Raw genomic sequence first — 16,427 nt, forward strand, 5'->3', positions numbered from 1 at the left:
TATGTGGGATCTTTGCTTTTTATTTGCATTTCCGTAAACACTAATGTTGGACATCTTCTCGTGTACTAATTGGCTGTTTATGTATCTTATTTGGAGGAAATGTTTATTCAGTACTTGACCCTGTCTGTCAGCTCTACTGTCTCCTTATCATTGAGTTGTAAGACTTCTTATTACATTTTTTAAATACCAATCACTTAACAGATACATGGTTTACAAATATTTCTCCCATTCTCTGTGCTATTTTTTCTTTCTTTATGGTCTTCTTTGAGAAAAAAACTTTTTAGATTATGAAGATATCCAGTTCTTTCTTTACTTTTTCCTTTTGTTGTTTGTGCTTTTGATACTTTAAGAAACTATTGTCCAACCCATGGTCACAAAGTTGTTTTTTTTTAACTTTTTCCCCTAAGATTTTTAGTTTTAGTTCTTTACATTTGTGTCTATTATCTATTTTAAGTTAATTTTTGTACATCTTGTGTGATAGGGGTCCAGCATTATTCTTTTGCATGTGTACATCAAGATGTCTCATCACCATTTGTTGAGAATTGTATTGGTTGCTATGTTATTGTCTTTGTACCAGTGTTAAAGATCAGTCGACTGTAAATGTAAGAGTTTATTCCTGAACTCCAATTTTTTCCCATTCATCTGCATATCTGGGTTTATATCGGTTTCACTTAGTCTTAATTATTTTAGCTTTGACCTAAGAGTTGAAATGAGAACTTTGAATCCTTTAACTTTGTTCTTTTCAAAATTGTTTTTGCATATTCTAGATCACTTGCATTTTCATATGAATTTTAGGATAAGTGTATTAATTTCCACACAAAAAAAGCAGCTTAGATTGTTGACAGAGCCTACGTGGAATTTGTAGATCAATTTGAGGTACACATTTTCATCCTCATATTTAAAAATTTCTCATTCATGAATGTAGGCTATTGTTTCATTTATTTAGATCTCTAATTTCTTTCAAGAGATTTATTCCTAAGTATTCTTTAAAATTTTCTTTTAAAATTTATTTTTTGGTTGTGCTGGGTCTTCATTGCTGCATGCGGACTTTCTCTAGTTGCCATGAGCAGGAACTACTCTTCGCTGCAGTGCATGGGTGTTTCATTGTGGTGACTTCTCTTGTTGCAGAGCACAGGCTCTAGGTGTATGGGCTTCAGTAACTGTGGTGCATGGGCTCAGTTGTTGCGGTGCATAAACTTAGTTGCTCTGAGGCATGTGGGATCTTCCTGGACCAGGGATCAAACCTGTGTCCCCTGCATTGGCAGGCAGATTCTCATCCACTGGGCCACAAGAGAAGTCCTTAAGTATTTCATTATGTTCGTTCTTGTAAATGGAGTTGTTTTTAGTTTCATTTTTGTATTGTTCAGTGCTAATTCCAGTGATTTCTGATACCAGCTACTCAGAGTTGGGCCAGATTTTGCAGGTTAAGGCACAGTTCTGTGAGAATTCTCTCAAGACGTGGGCCACAGTTTGGTGGTCCACAGGCTACCCTCACTTTTGAGCAGCTAGCTAAAAACTGCAGGATTTCTACTTTTGCCTCAGGTTTGCTAATTTGCTAGAATGACTCAGAATTCAGAGAAGAGCTGTTCTTCTTATGATAACTCTTATAGTCAAAGGATGAAAATCAGAACCCAGCAAAAGAAGGGATGCATAGAGCAAGGTTCAGGAGAGTCCCACATGCAAAACTTCATTGTGCTCTCAACATGTAGTCAAGACATATCACTTTCCAGCACGTCAATGTGTGACAATAATGCAGAGTATTGCAGCCAGGGAGCTCACCTAAGATTGGTGTCTAGAGTTTGTGTGTGTGTGTGTGTGGTGAGGGGCTGGGTTCATTACATGGATATCATTGAATCATTTATTGTGGTTGAAGTAAATGACTAATCTCTTGTTTCCTGAGGGTGGGTTGATATCACATGACTCAAGCCTCAGCCCTCTAATTGTGTGGTTAGTCTTTATGTCACAGCCAGTCCTCGTCTTGAGTCATGTTGTTGGCTAAACTATTTAGGAGCCCACTGTGAGTCACTTCATGAGCATTAACTATCAGGGAGCAGGATAGTCTTCTATCACTCGGGGAAAGGAATTCGAGTTTACCTCTTAGAAACTGGGGATAAAGCCAGACATATTCTTTTAAGCACAGGACTAGTGTATGAAAATAGAACTGATTTTTATATATTCATCTTAAATTCTCAACCATATTGAATATATTTATTCATTGTAATGAATTGTGTGTGTGTGGTTGGGGGGGTTCCTTAGATCTTTTTTTGTATACAAGATCATACCATTTTTAAAGAGAGGATTTTGATTCTTTTGTTTTAATCTGGATATAGTTTATTTCTTCTTCTTGACTAATTGCCTTCTATTTGAGATTGTACTAGAGAGTATAATCTCAAATAGAAGTGATGAAAATGGATATCTTCGTTTTGTTCTTGGTCATTGGGCGAAGTTTTCATTTTTTTTCACCATAGTATGGTTGTCAGCAGTGGGTTTTTCATAGACACTCTTATCACATTAAATAAGTTTCCATATACTCTTATTTTTTTCAGTGTTTTTAATCATGAAAGGATATTGGGTTTTGTCAAATGCTTTTTTCTGAATGCATTGATATGATCATGTGTTTGTTCTTTATTCATTTGATGTATTAAATTCACTGATTTCAGGATATTAAACCAACTGTCCATTTTTAGAATAAATAACACTTTGTCATAGTGTTTAATTCTTTAATTTTTCTTATCATTTATAATTTAATTTGACACTTGAAGTCTGATGAATTTTTTGCTTGTTTCACTTTTCATTACCCTTGGGTATGCATAAAAAAGAAAAAAATAAGGGAAATAAATCAGGTAAAGTATTCTCCAACCCTTTTCACATTTAAACTCTTCCTCTATATATCTTTCACTCAGAATAACTAATGTTTGTTTTTTCCCATTCATTAAATCCTGTATCCAGCTAAAGTATTAATGATGCAAAATTTCCAAAATGAACTTATAATAGAAGTCATTGGCATTGGGCTCTTTAGCTATTTTTGTAGCTAGGTATAGCTAATCTAGGAGAAGGCAATGGCACCCCACCCCAGTACTCTTACCTGGAAGATCCCATGGATGGAGGAACCTGGTAGGCTGCAGTCCATGGGGTCAATAAGAGTCGGACACGACTGAGCGACTTCACTTTCACTTTTCACTTTCATGCATTGGAGAAGGAAATGGCAACCCACTCCAGTGTTCTTGCCTGGAGAATCCCCGGGATGGGGGAGCCTGGTGGGCTGCCATCTGTGGGGTCACACAGAGTCGGAAACGACTGAAGTGACTTAGCAGCATAGCTAATCTACTTTTGACTCCTGCTATTGGAACACTGTTAAACATTTCTAGTGATAAATCTCCTCCGACTTATCCTTACAACCATGATTTCTGAGGGTAAAACTTGTGCTCCACTATGCTGTACAAAATTTTCTTCAGATACCTAGCCTGTAAATTTGTTCCTGGTACTTAAAAGAAATCTTAACTATTTTTAAGCATAAAAATACAGTAATGTTAACTATACGCATTTTGTTGTGAAACAGATTTCTGGAGCTTTTTCATCTTGCAAAACTGAATATCTATATCCATGAACAATAATTCTCCTTTTCTTCCTCTTCCCAGACCCTCACAATCACATTCTACTTCCTGTTTCTAAGAGTCTAACTTGGATACCTCATATGAGTAGATTCGTATAGTATTTTGTATCATATAGTATTTGTATAGTATTCATATAGTATCTTTTGGTGACTGGTATTTCACTGGTGTTCTCCCTATTCATCCATGTTGCAGCACGTAACAGCGCAGGATTTACTTCTAATTTAAGGCTGAGTACTATTCTGTTGTATGTACATGCTACAATTTTCTTTAATCCATTTATTTGTTGAGGGACATTTGTGTTGGTTTCACCTCTTGGCTTTTGCAAATAATGTTGCTGTGGGCATGGGTGACTAAACTTCTCTTTAAGATCCAGTTTTCAGTTCTTTTGTATATATACCCAAAAGTGGAATCATAGGGTAATTCTAACTTTATGAGCAACTTCTATAAAGTTTTCCCTGTTATCTTCACCATTTACAATCCCACAAATAGCATGCAAGCATTCCAATTGTTCCCGTTTCCCCACATCCTTGTCAAGGCTTACATTTTTTTTTGGTGGGGGGTGGATAGTACCTGTGCTAACAACTGTAAAGTGATATTTCACTGTGGTTTTGATTTGTGTTTCCTTGATGATTGATGATGATGATGTACATCTTTTCATATGTTTGTTGGCTATTTGTGTATCTCCTTTGGAGAGTTATCTATTCAAGTCCTTTACCCATTTTTAAATTGTTTTTTGCTGTTGTTGTTGAGTGGCATTATTTATGTACTCTGGATGTTAACCTCTTATCAGAGATATGGTTTGCTAATATTTTCTTCCATCCTATATGTTACCTTTTCACTCTGATTACTGTGCAGATGTTTTTAAGTTTGATATAGTTCCACTTGGCTATTACTGCTTTTTGTGCATGTGCTTTCAGTATCATATTCAACAAAACATTGCCAAATCCAGTGCTACAAAGATTTTCCCCTGTTTTTTTATTGTAGAAGTTGTATAATTTCACATTCTATGTTAGGTCCTTATTTATTTTGACTTAACTTTTGTATTTGGTATAAGGGAAAACTCCAACTTCTTTTTTGCATGTGGACATTCTGTTTTCTCAGCATTGTTTGTTGAGATTTTTTTCCCATTGTAGCCTTGGCACTCTTTTCAAAGATCATGTGATCATATACATGGGAGTTTATTTCTGAGCTTTCTGTATATTCCATTGATGTCTATATATCTGTCTTTATATGAATATACACCATTTTGATTACTGAAGCTATGTTTTGAATTAGAAAGTATGAGACTGTCAACTTTGTTTTCCTTTTTCAAGAAAATCTTGAGTATTTTATGTCCATATGAATTTTAGGATGAGTTTTTCTATATCTGCAAAAAATGTTGGGGTTTTGGTAATGATTACACTGGATCTTTGGATTACTTTGAGTAGTATGGACATTTTGACAGTGTTAAGTCTTCTGATCCATGAATACTACATATCTTTCTATTTGTATCATCTTTAATTTCTTTCACTAGTGTTTTCTGGTTTTCAGTGTATATATCTCTTGCTTTCTTTGTTAAGTTTGTTCCTAAATATTTTATTCTATTTGATATTATTATAAATTTCTTTTTTGGATTATTAATTGTTAATTTATAGAAACAAAACTGATTTTGAGGTGTTCACTTTGTATCCTGCAACTTTAGTGAATTTGTTCATTAGTTCTAGCAGTATTTTTGTGGAATCTTCTTGGTTTTCTATATGTAAGATCATGTCATCTGCAAGTGATTTTACCTATTCCTTTCCTATTTGGAAACCTTTTATTTCTTTTTCTTACTTGAGTACTCTGGCTAGGACTTTTAGTATTGTGTTGAATAGAAATGGCAAGAGTATCTATCTTTGCCTTGTACTTAATAGTAGAGGGAAAGTTTCAGTTTTTCACAACTGAGTATGACATTAGCTGTGATCTCTTCATACATTGCCTTTATTATCTTGAGGTATAATTTGCTTCTCTTCCTAGTTTATTGAATATTTTCAATCACAAAAGCACTATTGGATTTTGTGAAATGCTTTCTCTGCATCAATTTAGATGATCATGGAGTTTTTGTCCTTTATTCTCTTAAAGTGGTATATTGCATTGACTGATTTTATATGGAACCATCCTTATATTCCAGAAATAAATCCTACTTTGTCATGATGTCTAATCACTTTACTGTGTTGTTGAATTGGCTTGATAGTATTTTCTTGATGGATTTTGTATCAATATTCATCAAGGATATTGATTTATAGTTCTCCCATTGTATTAGGTTGGGAGAAGGCAATGGCACCCCACTCCAGTACTCTTGCCTGGAAAATCCCATGGACGGAGGAGCCTGGTAGGTTGCAGTCCATGGGGTCGCTAGCAGTCAGACACGAATGAACAACTTCACTTTTGCTTTTCACTTTCATGCACTGGAGAAGGAAATGGCAACCCACTCCAGTGTTCTTGCTTGGAGAATCCCAGGGATGGGGGAGCCTGATGGGCTGCCATCTATGGGGTTGCACAGAGTTGGACACGACTGAAGTGACTTAGCAGCATTGTATTAGGTTGGCCAAAAATTTGTTCTGGCTTTTCTGTAAAATGTTATAGAAAAGCCTGACCAAACTTTTTGGCAAACCAGATATTTTTTTCTAATTTTCATATCAGGGTAAGGCTGGCTTTATAGAATGAACTTGGAAGTACTCCCTCCTCTTCATTTTTTTTTTTTTTTTTTTGGAAAAATTTGAGAAGAATTGATGTTAACTCTTCTTTAAATATTTAGTATATATTCCAGTGAAGTCATCTGATACAGGGACTTTCTTTTGTTAAGAGTTTTTTTTTTTTTTTTTTTAAGATCACTGATTTAATCTCATTACTAGTTATGTCTGTTCAGATTTTTTAATTTGTTTATGATTCAGTTTTGGTAGATTGTATGTTTCTCTATTACATTATTGAGCTTGTTAGCATGTAATTTTTCACAGCAGTCAGTTGTGATTAGTTTGTATATTTCTGTTTAAATATTAGATTCTGTTTGCTAGTATTTTGTTGAGAAACTTGCATCTTTATTAATAATGATACTGTTCTATCAGTTCTTTTCTTGTTATTTCTTTGTCTGGTTTTGATATAAATTTAATGCTCATTTCCTAAAATAAGTGAGAAGTGTCCCTTTCTCTTCTGTTTTTTTGGAAGAATTTGTGAAAAATTGATATTAACTAAAAATATGTTTGGTAGTTTTCACCTTAAAGCCATCTAAAGTGGGCTTTCCTTGGTGGGATTTTTAAAGTTACTAAATGCATCTCGCTAAATGTATCTCTTTACTTATTATAGATCTAATCAGATTTTCTATTTCCTCTTAAGTCAGTTTTAGTAGGTTTTATCTTTTTAGAAGAATTTTAATTTCATTTAATTTATTGTTGCATAGTTGTTTATGCCCTTATTCTTTTTATTTCTATAATGTCAGTAGCTATGTATTTTTTCATTCCTAATTTTAGTAATTCAAATCTTCTCTTTTTTCTTGGATTCTAGATAGGCATATCACTTTTGTTGATCTTTTCAAGAATCAACCTCTATTTTTATTGATTTTTCTGTTTCACTGATTTCACTGTTTCACTTTAATCATAACTATTTCATTCCTTCATTTCCTTTAGGTTTGGTTTGCACCTTTTCCCCTGGTTTCTTATGATGTGAGATGAGGTTATTGATTTGATATTTTTTTCTTTTTTAGAGATATTTGTAGCCATCATTTTCCTTTAAAGAACAACTTTTGCAGCATCCCATAAAATTTTATATGCCATATTTTTATGCTTTTTTCTCCTCCCCTCCTCTCATTTTCTTTTCATTCTAATCCTGACTTCAGCTCTTCTCTAGGCAAGCATTGATTCATACATTGGATAATTTTTGATGAACTTTGTTTTAGGAGACTGATATTTTAGTCCCTAAAACTGCTACAGTATTCATGTGGCAAGACACTTGGACTATGATGGGACGGATACCTAATATTATCCATAGACTAAAGCAAATAATATCTTGTTTGGGGCTTTGCATTTTTTGTTTCCACATATTGCAAACACATAACACACACATTTATTTAAAACAATCACTTTGGCAGACTCACAGCTCTTCCACAATACAGTCTATTCACAGAACATCTGTTCTTGTAACTAACAGTGTCCAGTCTCTGGGAAAACACTTCTATTTCTTTTGGCTTTAAAATGAAAAACAGCTACATGTACATGCTGTGAAAGTTTGTGGGTTGTGCTATTGCTTCTGTTTGAGAGAGAAAATATGAATTTGTTGTCTAGTTTTCCTTTCAGATACCACGTACTACAGATTTTTGTTTCTCAGGGGCATCTATATTTGTGTTTTTCTTGATATGGTCTATATCTCCAGAAGTGCTAAGAAACTAGTCTAGAATTTTCAATATGGCACATGGAAACTTAAGTATTCTTTTCCATATTGAATGTTAAACAATTTAAATTTCTATAGGCTTAATATATGTGATGACTTTTTCAGGCCAACTTTGGGCAAATTTTTCTTCCCTGTCTCTTTTCAAGGGCATGGTGGTACCATGTAGTGGCCCCTTGGGCACAGACTTTGAGAAAGGGAAATAAGGCTTGTGTCATCAGATGTGTCATTTTTAAGCAATCAACCCTGGTGCTAACTCTTATGTGTTTGAGTTAGTTTTTAGCAAATTTATATTTTGTTCATTAAGTTTAATGTTCCTTTAACATGTATTGGGCACCTGCAATGTAACAATTAAAATGTTAGTCAGTGAGGACATGAAGAAGAAGTCATTGCTGATGTTCTCAAGGAGTTTTTGACCAAAGATGTAAAAAACTAATGATTGTTGTTTGGTCACACAGCCGTGTCCGACTCTTTGTGACTACATGGACTGCAGCTTGCCATGTCTCCATGTCACTCACAATCTCCTAGAATTTTCCCAAGTTTATGTCCATTGCATTGGTGATGCCATCCAGCCATTTCATCCTCTGATGACCTCTTTTCCTGCCCTCAATCTTTCCCAGTATCAAGGACTTTTCCAATGGGTTGACTGTTCGCATCAGATGAACCCAGGAGCTTCAGCTTCAGCATCAGTGAAGTATTCCACTTCACTTCAGAGAGTATTGAGGGTTGATTTCTCTCAAGAATGACTATGATACTAATAAAAATTATAACTCAGCTTTGATTATTGGGGACTGTCCTGGTACTCTAGTGGCTAAGACTTTGTGCTCACAATGCAGGGGGGGTAGGTTTGATCCCTGGCCAGGGAACTGTATCCCACATTCCTCAGCTAAAAATCCCGCATGTCACAACTTAGACCTAATGCAGCCAAATAAGTGAATAGGAATAAAATGTTTAGGACTTTCTTTGCAGTACAGTGTTTAAGACTTCGAGCTTCCAATGCTGTGGGCTCAGATTCAGTATTTGAGCACTTGAGAAGAGACATGAATGGAAACCTGAGGTTTCAAGAAGGTAAATAAACTTTCCCAGCTTTGAATAAAAGTTAAAATAGCACTAGAAATAAACACGATTTTTATATGAAGAAGAGTCCCAGAAGGTGTTATCAAATTGATTTAGAAAATAGAAGAAAGAAGAGGCATATTTACATAACTTGGAACTTAAAGCTCAAGTCTGTTCTTTCCACCTTCTAATCACTTTTCATAGGCACTCACTCTTTTTTTCTTGAAAGTTTAATTCTGACGCATCATCACGCACAGTAGCATTAATACACTGTCTTTCATGAACAATGTGGGCTGGGATTATGATTAATAGCAGGGTCAATTAGCTTCTTAGGCTCGGAGCCTTCAGACACATGATTTCTAGATCATCTTAGTTTACACCAAGGTACTTAGAGCTAGAGTGCTTATATCCTGGTTCTGCCTCTACCCTTGTAAATAATCTTGTGACAGTTAGAGAGCCACTCTTCCTCATTTTTTTTCATCTATAAAATAGGAATAATACCCCATAGGATTGAGTTTTGAGGATTCAATGAAATGATATTATGTTGCCAAAAAGTTCATTTGGGTTTTTCCATGACATCAGTATATGTGAAGTGTTCAGAACTATGTCTTGCACAGAATAACTTCCTATAAATGTTAGCTTTTACTAAGATTATTAAGGCTTTGATATATTTATCTTCTCAGAGTGTCATAAAGTAAAAATAGGAAATTCACATTATATGGCGGGATAAAGAGAATTATATTCAATGAAAAGGCATGGCTGACATAGAGGAAGTGGTGTTGTGGGTCAGAGGTATGAGAGGGAGGGAAGCAGGAAGTGCCCTCTGCTTTTTTTCAGTGGATGTGGCAGCTCTGTTGAAAGAGATAAAGTCTGGATAGTTAGCAAAGTTTTCTCTTAGATCCAGATATCTTTTGAACTGTCATTCTGTTCAATGTTTTCATGGTTTTCACCTTTTATGGTTTTCATAGGAGTTTTTAGGGAGAGAAGCCACCTCAGGGACTGTTATCAAGATTTTAAACCAGAAGTCACAAAATGGTTGTTGGTGGTTTTTGGTTTTGTGTTTTAACTCAAACCTCGTTGAAAACTGTAGGATAGCACAAAGGATTTCATAAGAGTTGACCAAGCCTCTTCACCTCCCACCCCATCTGCTCAAACTCATTAGATAATGTCATATTCAAAGAAAGGAAAGATGACTTTTACTGATGACATCAAATGACAAAGATAATTTTAAAATAATAAGGCTACTCTATCATCTCAAAATGCATCTGTGAAAATTATAAATGTTTGCTTGGCAGTAGTGGAAAGCCTTGGAGACTTCTCAGCTTTATAAGAACTGGAATTCCCTCTTTCTTGGTGACTGCCAGGTCACCAGCTCTCCCTGTGCCTGGCAGAGTGCTGATACATAGTTAACTACTCAGTTAGTTGCTCTTGGATGAACATGTGGCTTCTGGGATAAAAATATGGCAACAGTAATATGATCAAAAGGATCAGAGAAGGAGACAACGTTTCTGTAAAGCTTGACCAGCAAACTTCCCGCAGCAGAGTAACAAAAATGTAAAAGAAACACACCATGCACCTCCAATGACAGAGAAACTGAAATTGGACAATCAAATTAGATAGAATGATTTCAAATGTCCACCCAATAGATGCCAAATCAGGATGAGATCTTAATTAGAAACAAACTTATGTGAATGAATTCTACTTCCTAAAATAGGCTATCTTAAAATTCACAAAGAAAATCTCTATATTAGCTTGTTCTTTGTAGGGAACAAAAAATTGTGCCTTATTTATCTGTAAGGAAAATAAGAAGCAGCCCCCAAATTTAGATACAGTGATCTTAGGGGGAAAGGAAAGTGAGCAAGAAAAAAGCCATTCATCATGAGTTGGAATTTAGATATTGAAAAATTGACAAAATAAGTTGCTAAGTATACCACGAAAGAGAAACAAATTGATAACACATAAATCACAGTAAGCAGGAGAGTCAGGTTTTCACAAAAGAGCCCTGAAATGAGGAAAATTATCTTTTCAGGAAGGGGAAAATAAGAGATGAGCATGAGACCAGGGTAGCTCACTATTGTGGCAGGTCAAACATTATGCAATCCAGAAAAATAATTAAGGAAAACCTGCAAGATTCTCTAATGTCAGTAATAATTTCTGTAGGCACACCAAAGGCAGAAAGCCAGAGAGAAAAAATTTGGCAATGGTTGTGTAAGGCTACACTTGGGAATGAAAGAGAGAGAGACCAAGAAGTAGAAATGAATTCTTTGCTTGGGGGTTTTCTGAGGAGACATTAAAGGAATCTCTGATCCCAAATTTTCTCTTAACAAAGACAGACCAAATATACTAGATCAAACGTCAAGAAATGCTAGGTATATTCTGTACATAATTGAAAAACTAGATGAAGACAAATAAACTGGACTAAGATCATCCATCTTAGGTTTTTTCCTCAGTAAAAATGCGTTTGCTCCACCTACTCTTAGATCCATTGTCTAACATGGCAGCTATTTACAAGTGTCTGCCCTGGACCTGGTTCCACCCAGGTGAGAAGAACATGATGGCAGCTGGTCATCTGCTGAGCCACCCCAGTGAGACCCTGCTTGCATCCCAGGAGAGACTCTGTTGTGTGTTCTGTTCTATCTCCTCCATGGCATCCATGCTGCAAGGTGCGTGCTCTCTTCCCATGCGCACAGTCCCTGACCCTTCAGACCTTAGAATCCTCTCTCACTCTGCTCTATATAAATGTGTGTAAGAAAGTGAAAGAAAGAAAGTGAATTTGCTCAGTCGTGTCTGACTCTTTGCGACCCCATAGACTGCAGCCTACCAGGTTCCTCCGTCCATGGGATTCTCCAGGCAAGAGTACTGGAGTGGGTTGTCATTTCCTTCTCCAGGGGATCTTCCCAACCCAGGGACTGAACCCGGGTCTCCTGCATTGGAGGCAGATGCTTTAACCTCTGAGCCACCAGGGAAACCCAATAATACTCGAGACCTACTGAATATCTGGCTCCTGACTTCGTTTGCCCAGGTCCTGGCACTTGGCAAGGGTTATGTTTCTCTTTCCCTGTGCTGTGGTCACAGCATCTCTCACATACCCTGGACCCTTTGTTGCTAATGACCTGTCAAGAGAGTTTTAATGATAGCCCTGTAAGTGAGACATCAAAAAAGACACAGATGTATAGAACAGTCTTTTGGACTTTGTGGGAGAGGGAGAGGGTGGGATGATTTCGGAGAATGGCATTGAAACATGTATAATATCATATATGAAACGAATCGCTAGTCCGGGTTTGATGCATGATACTGGATGCTTGGGGCTGGTGCACTGGGACGACCCAGAGGGATGGTTCAGGGAGGGTGGAGGGAGAGGGGTTCAGGATGGGGAACACGTGTATACCTGTGGTGGATTCATGTTAATGTATGGCAAAACCAATACAATATTGTAAATAATTAACCTCCAATTAAAATAAATTTATATTAAAAAAATAAAGGAACTCAGGGTGAAAGTATGGAGTCATTGGCATAAATATGCAAGATGCCATACATGGGCCACTCTGCTGTTTTATTGCCAAGAAAATTCCCAACCATGAGTGAAAAGAGTTCCCTGGAGACCAGAGAGTTGCAGACCAATGAATCCCATTCTCTGTTGGGCACATGGATGGGATTTGTAACAAAGTATTCTTCCACTGATGCTGCAACCTGCATTTCTGAGACTTTATCAAAGATGACTTAAAATGGCATAGCAGATTGAACAGGTGCACCCTGGGAATCCAAGAATGTACACGTTGGTCATAATTTGAAATAAACCTTCTGCAAGAACAAAACTTATTTTATCTTATTATTATTACTTTTTTGGCCATGCCATGCTGCTTATGGGATCTTAGTGTCCTGATCAGGGATTGAACCAGTGCCCTCTGCAGTGGAAGGGCAGAGTCCTAGCCACTGGACAGCCAGGAAACTCCCCAAAATGCACTTTAATTTTTGTGTTTTTTTCTTTTTTTTTTATACACTCACATACATAGACCTTGAATTCTATCCCACAATAACTTTCTGTTTGGAGATAAACCATGTTTTAGATTCTGGTTCCTGAAAAGAAAAAAAAAATGATGGAGCCTGAGCCATAAGATACTTCTCTAAAATCAACTGTAAAGAGGTTAGAGGGCAGCTCATCTGAGAAATGAACACACACAAAAATAAGAAACCTTGAAATTGGGTGTCTCAATAGCTGAGAGTAGAGGTCAGCCAGACACAGCAGTGGAAGGTCACTAAGAGTGGTTTTAAAATTCTGCTCTTGTTTGTTCCTCTGCAGTGGGTTAGGCAATCACTGCTGATTTCATCATCTCAGCAACAGCTCAGACCACCTGGTGTTGGAAGGCAGTATCTATCTAGCCATAGAAAGGACTGCTGATGTAAGTAGCTGATGCCCAGTGACTGGCGGCTGTGAGGCATTTATTCCTCCATCCCATTCTCTTCCAAACTCCCAGGGCAAATGGATAATTACTAAAGAGGCTGCTGCTGCTGCTAAGTCACTTCAGTCGTGTCCGACTCTGTGCGAACCCATAGACGACAGCCCACTAGGCTCCCCTGTCCCTGGGATTCTCAAGGCAAGAACACTGGAGTGGGTTGCCATTTCCTTCTCCAATGCGTGAAAGTGAAGTCGTTCAGTCGTGTCTGACTCTCAGCGACCCCATGGACTGTAGCCCACCAGGCTCCTCCGTCCATGGGATTTTCCAGGCAAGAGTACTGGAGTGGGGTGCCATTGCCTTCTCCGACTAAAGAGGCTAGCCCTTCCCAATGTTGCTTTATTCTAGTGGTTAAAAAATGGATCCCTAGTTGGTACAATGTAACAACAAATGGAAGTAGGAAATGCTGCCTGCAATGGAATGTTCCCCAGGGTTCATCCCTTCACTTTTTCTGCAACTCACCAAGGAGGACACAAACTCCTAGGGACTGGGGATTGGCCCTTCTGTACACATTACCTGATACGGTAGCTGATATACTCAGGGGAGCATGAGTCCACTGACCAAAATAACCAGGCAGTTGAGAAGTTGAACCCAAAGAGAGACAATAGACCACACAATATGGGAATTACTGGAATTGATGAATTAAAAAATAAGCAAAACATGCTCAGTGAGCTATAAGAGGCTATGGAGCAGAAAAATTCATACTAAGAACCAAGTAGAAATATTAGGTTTGAAAAAACCAGTTACAAAAATTAAGAATACAAAAGCTGAGATGAACAATAAGATGGGTACACCTGAAAATCAATCAGTGAGTGAGAAATCTCTTCATATTGAAGAAATCTCTTTGTGGGTGACAGGCATGAGTAAAGACATAGAAAAATTAATAGAAAAGTTAGAGAGAGAGTGGAAGTAGTAGAAAAGGATAAGTCCCAGGAAGAGATAAGAGAAATGTTTAAAAATTCCAACTACTTATCTGAAAAATTTTTTCCTCCAAATTTCCTAGTAAAGAAGGAAAATTCTCTTTATTCTTTACTCTCAGGCAGGTGCACTGCATTGATCCACAGGTTCATACACTGCCTTTACTACAGAAATATCAGGGGAAAGATATAGTAATTCCACAGTATGTGGGTCTGTGTATGCCTTGGAGGGGGAGAGGAAGTGATGTGCTAGGGGCCATGATGTGTAAATAAACTCTTTAACAAGGAGAAATCAGAAAATATGCTGTATTTTGACTTAAAATTTTTGCTAAAAATTTATTTGAAATGAATGTACACGTGTGCACACACCCACATGTACACATACCCAGAAGTTACCATTCTGGTGGTGGTTGTGTCGCTCATGCTTGGGAGATTCATATAGGAGAAGAAATGAGGACGTCGAATCACCAAAATAGAACCAAAATCTGGTCATTTCTTTGGCTCCAGAGTTGTTAGAGTTCTTGTAGGTATTTGGAATGATTGGACATCATGAAAACTTTTAATACATTTCTTGGGAGTTTTCAATAAATCCTCCAGTTTTCTGATACACTGAGGACTTTGCAATACTCAGATTCCTAACAGATGTGCTAAGTTGAGCAGATCGGTAGTGTCATGTAGCTTGGTTTCTTTGTCATGTTAGACTCATCTTGACCAGGACACACATCCAAGTTAATGCATCCAATACATTTTTCTTTATTTTTAATCCAGGTGCTTATGGTTGTTTGAGGAAAGAAAGTGAAAGTAAAAGTCATTCAATCGTGTCCGACTCCTTGCGACTCCATGGACTATACAGTCCATGGAATTCTTTAGGCCAGAATACTGGGGTGGGTAGCCTTTCCCTTCTCCAGGGGATCCTCCCAATCCAGGATTCGAACCCAGGTCTTCCTCATTGCAGGTGGATTCTTTACCAGCTGAGGTATCAGGGAAGCCCTAATAGCTTGTTTGAGGAAGGGGATAAGTATTACAGAGGGCCAGGCATGAGGAAAGTTCAAAACAAAGTATAATTTTTAATCAAAGCACCCACACTCATGTGTCTGCCCCTTATAATCCCTTGAAGGTCTTAAGAGCAAAATCAGAGGTTTTCCTGAGAAGAAGAAATTCTGCCCGGAGACTCACATAGGACTCTGCCTGAATTTTCAGCCTTGTGGCCTGTCCTACACTTTTCAGACTTGTTAGCTTCTACAGTTGTGTGAGCCAGTTCCTTAAATCTTTCTTTGTATATCCAATTGGTTCCATTTCTTTGGAGAACACTGACTAATGTATAATAGCTCACAAATTCAGGGAACACTCTGGATTAAGAGGCACTAGACAACTCAGTTTATTTAAATGTAAGTAATAGGCAAAATAGACTTAGGTTTCAGTTCAGTTCAGTCACTCAGTCGTGCCCGACTCTTTGCAACCCCATGAATTGCAGCACGCCAGGCCTCCCTGTCCATCGCCAACTCCCGGAGTTCACTCAGACTCATGTCCATCGAGTTGGTGATGCCGTCCAGCCATCTCATCCTCTGTCGTCCCCTTCTCCTACCCCCAATCCCTCCCAGCATCAGAGTCTTTTCCAATGAGTCAACTCTTTGCATGAGGTGGCCAAAGTACTGGAGTTTCAGCTTTAGCATCATTCCTTCCAAAGAACACCCAGGACTGATCTCCTTTAGAATGGTCTGGTTGGATCTCCCTGCAGTCCAAGGGACTCTCAACAGTCTTCTCCAACACCACAGTTCAAAAGCATCAATTCTTCAGTGCTCAGCTTTCTTCACAGTCCAATTCTCACGTCCATACATGACCACAGGAAAAACCATAGCCTTGACTAGATGGACCTTTGTTGGCAAAGTAATGTCTTTGCTTTTCAATATGCTATCTAGGTTGGTCATAACTTTCTTTCCAAGGAGTAAACGTCTTTTAATTTCATGGCTGCAGTCACCATCTGCAGT

The 16,427-nt window shown here is 37.6% G+C and overlaps 1 long non-coding RNA gene across 1 annotated transcript in view; it reads left to right on the forward strand.

The window, feature by feature from the left end:
- The first annotated feature begins 13,365 nt into the window (after window positions 1-13,365).
- LOC147379950 (uncharacterized) overlaps window positions 13,366-16,427 on the forward strand; it is a 28,020-nt gene continuing 24,958 nt past the window's right edge. Inside the window, exon 1 of the long non-coding RNA XR_015165200.1 lies at window positions 13,366-13,468. This is a non-coding gene — a long non-coding RNA (uncharacterized LOC147379950). The remainder of the gene's footprint in view (window positions 13,469-16,427) is intronic.

This window comes from Bos grunniens, chromosome 1 (genome assembly GCF_055505025.1).
Source record: "Bos grunniens cultivar Pamir isolate PY7600 chromosome 1, Bosgru_T2T1.0, whole genome shotgun sequence".
Taxonomy (NCBI): Eukaryota; Metazoa; Chordata; class Mammalia; order Artiodactyla; family Bovidae; genus Bos; species Bos grunniens.